The following is a 7,569-nucleotide window of genomic DNA, read 5'->3' as shown; positions in this document are numbered from 1 at the left end:
TCTCTGGCCCACAAAGTCTCCTGGAGCCTCTGCCCCTCTGAAGGTCCAGTGCCTTTCAGTGTGGTGGGGGTAGCAGGAGATGTGTGTGTGTGTGTTTGTGTGCATGTGTCCTACCAACCTCAGCAAGGCCTTCAGTTTGTGCTGATTTCATCTCTCCCTGGCCAGCCCTGCCTCCCGTGCTGCAGCTGCACCAGCCCCACTTGCACACCTTGGTGGCCCTGGCTTCTGGCTGCTGGTTTCAGTGGCCAGACCAGGAGGGCGCACACCCTGGAGGCGCGCCACTGACCCGACACCTCTCACTCACTTCTAGCTGTCAGCAGCAGCAGGACTCGTGGGAGACATTGCCACTCACATGCATGTCCAGGGGCACTTTAAGGATGCTGGTAGCTTGACTTTGTAATTTGGAAGCACTGCTGCTCACTGCTTCGGACATGAGAGGTTGCTGCCTCCAAGCCCAAGAAGCACCAGGCATCAAGGGGAGTGGGGAAGATAGGAACCAGGTGGGCATCAGTCCTTAATTGACATGGACAACACCAGGCGCTCGCCAGATACCTCTTTCCTGGTGGATCAACAGTATCAAGCACAGCACAGGTGGAGAAGGAGCAAGCATCCAGACTTGGCAAAAGAGGATGCTTCCTGACAGAAATAAAGCTCAGGGTCATCAAATGTATTCTAATTTTCGGTTTCTGTGATTATGGACAAAGTTTCTTCACGTGATCGCATAAGCTCAAGCATGCAAGTCTTTCCAGGAAGGGTTTCATGCTGAAATTTTTGGCTCCTTCAAAGAGAAAGGTTTCTGCATACGGGACTTCAAATCAAAATTGTTGCTTCTCAGTTGCTTTGCAGTTCAGTCTGGCAGGGATCTACCAGATCTTCAGACTTTTGAGTCTTGTCCCTTTAAAAATTGAGCTCACCACAGTCAAGGAAATACTCATTCAAACTGCACTTTGATGAGTTTCAAAAGAAATTAAGTTGTGGAAGGAAAACCTCGAGCACAAAGAGCATTCGAGTACAAGATAGTTTCCAAAAGTCTCCTACAACTGCATTGCCTCTGGAGACTGTCTATTACAGCAGGATGAGCCAAACTGGAAAATTGTGATGTAGTTTTCTATTGACCCCCACCCAAGCTCAGCACTGTTCGGGCCACAGCTTTTAATCTGGCCCATCTTCAATTATTACTCTTGAAAAATAAAATAAAGCATTCTAAGAGAGTTTTAAAATAGCTCGTGTGACTCAAATCGGGCAAAAGCATGTCATTTTAAGCTTAAAGAAAATGTTTTATCCTTAATTTGCCCTGCAACCTTCAAATCCACAAAATGAGGTGCTATTCGCACCACCAGCCCAGCATGACTCTTCTGGGCCGGAGCCAGAAGCAGATCCAGGTTTCCATGGGTGGAGGCAGGGACCAGCATTTTGTGTCTTCAGTTTTTTGTGCGGAGGCCAAGGGGAAGTGTGGAGAGAGCAATCTGCTGCTGCATCTCCCTTTGAGAGACGCTGAGGGCGGCGAGGAGGCGGGCGGCCTGCCCAGAGGGGCAGGGATGGTGGCGTGGCATGGAGAAGGCATGATCCCCAGCCTGGTGCTGCCCAGCAGCTTCTTTTCAGGAACACTGGGCAGCCCTGCCCCTGGGAGGCTCTCCATGGATTTGCACGGTTGTTGGGACAAGATTACTTTCTCCCATTAGCTTTGCTTTTCATGTCCCCTTTTCTCAATACCTTAGAAGTAATTATGCTAATGTCTTTATCCACTTCTTTTTCCTTTTTTCTTTTTTGAGTGTAAATCCTTTCTTTTCACCTCCTTTTGTCTCCTCTGGAACACACATGAGCCCTCTCTTTGCTGCAGCCAGCGTTCAGCGCTGGCTCTTTGCTGCACTTCAGCGTGGTGTCACACAAACCCCGGGGGACAGGTGACAGCACCTATTCTGCAGGTGTACGGCCAGGTGTGTGGCTCGAGGACACCCTGGTGTGGCTTCATGATGCTATGAACTCTATTTCTATATCTATACATATAGAATCTGTATGGTGACCAAAGGCAGCACCTTAATGCCCTGTGTGAATGTCCCCAGACATTTGAACATTCTTCTGTCACTCATCTCCTGCCACATGCCAGCTGTGGTGTTAGAAGCATCGGTGCTGGCACTAAAGAAAGGGGAAAATCCCATATGGCCAGAGGTAAAGGAGCAGGTAGAAGGCTGCCTTTGAGCTGCTTGTGGACTTAAGCTGGCCTGAAGCAGCCCTGGCAGGGCAGCACAGGCCAGGAGAGAGCTGCAGCTCTGTGGTGCCCTAGATAGCCACAGGACTACCTTTCCCAGCACCCTGCTGCCATGGATGTCACGGGTAATAGGGTGGAGATGGACACCAGGAGTAAATCTGGCTGTAGCCTCAGCACTGCATGGACAGCCTCTCCCCACAGCACCCCACCACTGCCCTCGGCTGCCTTAGACCAAGCCATTGCAGCGTAGCTACTTTAAATCGGGACGTCTGCAGTCCACTGGCGGAAGGTTGGATGAAGTGCTCATTTCAGAAACAGGAAGACATTTAACGAATTATGACATTTTTCCCTCCCAAGTGAGTATCAGTGTTCAGAATAGCTGTGAGAAGGTGAGCTGTAAACATCCCCCAAGCAGCCTGGCACAAGCTGGGCACAGGGACATAGAGGCAATCACTGGGGTGCTTCAGTTAGCAAACATAGCTAATCACACTCATATTTTTCCTCCAGGCATAGACAGCCCAGAGATTCCCATAAAGACTCTGTTTTACAGTCTCCCCAAAGGGTAATTAGCAGCAGTAAAAATATTTTCGAAATTGCTGGCTGGTTAATAGTGTGCGCAACACAGGAGAGCTTTGAGCCCCAGCATCGGCTATGATGAGGCATGAGATGCCTCCAAACCCATGAGTAGTCCAAAACAAAAGCCCGTGTTTTGCCTCTCCGTCACACAGCAGCAGTAGTCTGGGACATGCAGGGGAGGCGTTGCTTCAGGCAGGACAGAAACATAAAACCCAAATATTGTGTTTAACCACTATCCAAGGAAAAGAAAAAGAAATCTCCCCTGTGGAAACTGAATTCAGAGCTGTGCTCCTACGCAGGAACGGCTGGAGCCAGCAGGAGACATCATTTTGCATCTCCACTTACTTGAGGGGATTTGCAAGGGAAAGAAGATCAGTGTTTTACTGATCAAGCTCCTGTCCTCTTCTGAACCCCACAGTTGCCTCTTGGTGTTCAAACTTCAGTGTCCCTGCTCTTCTCAGAGTTTCCTTCAATGAGCCAGAAGGGAAAGGCTTGACAGGGGCGCGAGGTGAAGGAGATGCCATGGGCTCTCTACTGAGCCTTACAGCTAGCAAAGCCTGGGAGCTGCTCAGGACTCACTGCCTTCAGCTCTTGAGGACAGCACGTTTTTCCTTCCAAACCGATCGAAAGAAAGAGCAAAAGGAAACCCCATGAACTGTACAGTCACCAGAGATCTGGGACTGGCAGAAACGAACGGGCAAGAGTCAAAAGAGACAGGGCAAGTGGTGATCCCACCGAAGCTCCAGGGTTGCCCTTCTCATTGCCCTTCCCAGTGGATTTTGGGCCTCACACCTGACAAAGCAGACGGCTTTGAAACTGCTTCCTACATGTTACAGGCAGCACACTACCGCTGTCACCCTGACAGTGAAGGTGACTGTAATATGCAAGTGTTGTGACTGAGAGTGAAACGGACTGTATTTTTAAAGGGTTACACCAAGATCTTTTCCCTTTAATGTTGTTTTAAACTAAAAAAATTTAAAAATAGGTACATTAAGAGTTGGACATGACCAATACATCAGCAGTGGTTAATTGGGAGTTGGTAGGTTGGTCGGCTGTACATCCTCTGGAACCAAAGTCCATGTGAGAAATCACTATAGCAGTACAGTAATAGTCTTCTCCTATAAATCAGTTGGAGCATCACATAATGTTATGCTTAAAGGCCTTTTGCTCTGGATACTTCTTTTCTGCATTGTTCTTCACATCTCTTAATGTTATACAAATACGGGAAAAAAAGGTTTCAATTTACAATTCAGCAATAAGTTGCAAATTTTCTGCCATTAGAAAATATTTGTCTATAAAATCATCATCAAAATTATCCTCCTTTCACTAGCAAGTATCTCATTGTAAAACTGACTTCTGGAACAGCTCAGAAGGATATTGTGAATCTTTTAATAAAATAATATGCATAAATACACAGTCTTGAGTTCCTGCATGTGTCCTGTATGAATAAAAGACTTCATTTAAATTTCTTCCATTAGTGGCAAGAGCGTTTTAAAAAGGGTGTGTTTTTTTCAACCTGGTCTGTTAATAGTATTCAATATTAAATTACCCTCAAGACTGAAAAATTATAGAGGATTTTTTTTCAGAACAGGTACAACGCCTAAATAATTTTCACAACAGTGCTCTGGATGAAAATAAATTTCTGCAAGGAAAATATTTAGACTAATTAATTGGTCTGAGTTACTTGGCCTAAATTCCAAAATAGTATTCCTACTCAAGTACCCAAAATGCTTTGATGGGTTTCTGGTTGGCATTAGACACAAAACATCACATGGGTAGTGAGTGGTAGTGGATGGAACAGGTTTTGATCACTGACTGCAAGGCTGCCACCTTTCTTTGGCGCATTATTGGCAAGAGTTACTTCTACAGAGACATTTATGACAGCAGATCAAATCTTGCTTTACTGAGCTGACACTATGCCATCTAGCTATAACAATCATATTTCACATGTTTTGGGATTGAAGTGTTTCTAGCCCTACCCTGTCCTGGCACTGGAAGAACCTGGACCTGACATTGGAGAGAAAGAGCTTTCTCTGGGACGACCAAGAGCATGTCCACCACTGTCCTTTGCACAGTGCATAACCACAGCTGCTGCAAGGGTATGGGATCTATGGCGAGGATGTTGGGGATTTAAGGACCCTGAGGAGCCCTTAGCAGCCCAGCGGCTTCAGACACTCAAAGAGGGACAGGCTCTGAGCTCTCCCCTCCCTCCTCTCTGCTGCTCTCCAGCCAGGCATGCACGTATGGGGCTAATGCAGTGTGCAAGAGCACTTGGGGAAATCAAACGTCTGTTTGATGAGGGATCAAAACATAATAAATGGAGATAGGCCGAGACTCGTTGCCAGAAAGACCCGAGAACACACTGTTGTTAAATACAAACCACCACCAAAGCTCTTCAATGGCTGGTATGCTCATACGACAAGAAAGTAGCTGCTACTTGCCAATATCAGAGCTTGGAAGATATCAGATGATGGCCTGTTTTTCCAAAGGCTTCTCTCATTGAGGGATGCAAGCCATTCTCATAAAGCTAAAGCTGTAGGCCAGCTCAGAGTCCTGGGAGCCAGATCCTGCTCTAATTCCTTGTGATTGTAGTGTGAAAGAACAAAGGGCTATATCCTGCCATTGATACTTTTTCAGGCCTCTTAGTGGACATAGCTTGGAGACCCAGATATAGGTCAATAGCAGGATACAGTCATAATGACCCAAGCTGAGTTAAAAGAATGGTGTCTTCCTATTTCAGCTTAATATGACATAGCACTTGCACATAATGGGGACCAGATTTTTCTTTTGAACAAGTTGTCAAAGTATCTGTTGCATAACGATGAAGGAATGCTGGAATAGCAAATCCCAAACCTAACCCTTCAATAAATCTAGCAAATATGTTATACTATACCACACTGAGAAGTCACTGCAGATCCTTTTAATTCAGCCTTTGCAGGTAGAGTATCTTGACTGAGACCACAGCTGGAGTTGTCACCAGTAAAATGAGCCACCTTAAAAGATGATGGATGATGATGCCTCTCCACTGCACTCAGTGCCGACTTTCAGTTTATGCGGGCCAATGTCTGTGTGATGAAACTGTATTTTAGAGCTCGCTAGCTACCTATCAAATAACTGAATATTTAGCCTTTCTTTATAGTGTATGCCTTACTGCATGGATCATTAAAAAAAATCAGCCACAGAGGTTTTGGCTGAACAATATTTTTAGAAGCTAGCTTATTCTTCTGCCGGTGGTTATTAGTCCAAACAACTCATGACAGCTTAATTTCTCTTTAAACTTTTTCTCCCTCACAGTCGGAGGTAGCATTTCAAAATATCTGGAAGGGTGCTATTTGTTTTTCTTCCCAAAATCTCCACAAAGATGCTGTGGATAACCGCAAGAGTATCATCCACATTCCTTTATGGTAGTACACGGGGATATGATTTATTCCAAACTGGAGTGTACTTTAAACACGCGCCAAGCCAAAGCGCGCCGAGTCCCAGAACGGAGCCCTGGAGAATCCACCTAGACTGTTGACAAACCTGGCTCGGAAAAGCAACCTCTACGCTGTCCAAGAGTAACAGGGTATATGACAGTGCTGCTAAAAACCTAGGAGGCTAGCGCGAACCACGCGGGCCATCTGGGGCTGTTTAGCTGTTCTTGCTGTGTGATACCATAACTTGGCGTGAAGGGCTGGAGCCTCCAGCAAAATCAGACATGACAAAATCTTCTGAGCTGAGTCAGAAACAATAATCATTCTTCTCGCTGCAAAGAAGCAGGAATCACTGACTTTTGCATATCTGAGAGCGGTCTGACAGATAGGAGTGGCTGGGCAGCGGTGCCTCTTGCCTACTGATCACCTTGAAAATGAGAAAATGGTGAGAGAAGAAGGGCTTATTAGGCTTCATTGCACAGCAAACTTTTACAGTGTTGATTCTTGTTCCAGTAAATGAGGCCACATCTACGTCTACAACGAGAGCCAATTACTGAAGCAGCAATCACTCAAGATGGGCCCTCAGCTCCTCTGCTGCCCTTCAGGCATGCAGTGTCCCCTGTCATGCAGGCCCGCCCTCTCCCCGGAGAAGCTGGCAAAGGCCAAGTTGCCTTGAGATGAAATACATAGTATTGGAATTTCTCAGTCTTTTTCCTTTATTGAGGCAAACTGCGAATTAGGAAGAGTCTTTCAGTGCACGCCTTGGAGAGAAATAGCTGTTCCTCCTGCTTGCTGGGATGCGACAAACTCGATGCTGGTGTGACACAGAGACATGGGGAGCGGGAGCCCACCTGGGGTAGGCTTCCCCTCACCGGTGGCACCCCCTGAACAGAAACATGGGTGGAGTTAGCAGGGGCAGGAACGTGGGGACCAGACGCCCAGTGTGACGCAGTCTCCAGCATGATCAGAGCTCCTGTAAACTGAGACTGCTGCGAATGTCTGCGCCTGGGGGAATAAAGATGTTTGAGATTACACAATGAGGTAGCCTGAGGTAAAGCTGAACATGCTTTTTACTAAAAGATAAGGGTCGGGGACCTCAGGAGGAAGCAGAGTGGAGCAAAACTCTTACGTGTTCAGCTGTGCATAGCTGGCAGCTGCCAGCCAGGAGGAAGAGCAAGCTTCCTTTATGTATTGCTTCTCTAAGGCTTTTGTGAATGCTCCCTGTAAATGCTGCCCCATAAACGCTGCCATTTAAGGATACTTTTTGTGGCAGGTTTAAAAGCAGGACAGCTGGAGGCAACAGTAGGAGACTGCTACTCAGAAGAGGTGTAGGTCCTGCCCCAGCTCCTCTGGAGGCTGCTTCTCCGCTGC

The sequence above is a fragment of the Rissa tridactyla genome, chromosome 1 (assembly GCF_028500815.1).
Source record: "Rissa tridactyla isolate bRisTri1 chromosome 1, bRisTri1.patW.cur.20221130, whole genome shotgun sequence".
NCBI lineage: Eukaryota > Metazoa > Chordata > Aves > Charadriiformes > Laridae > Rissa > Rissa tridactyla.
Note: the sequence above shows the minus strand (reverse complement) of the source record.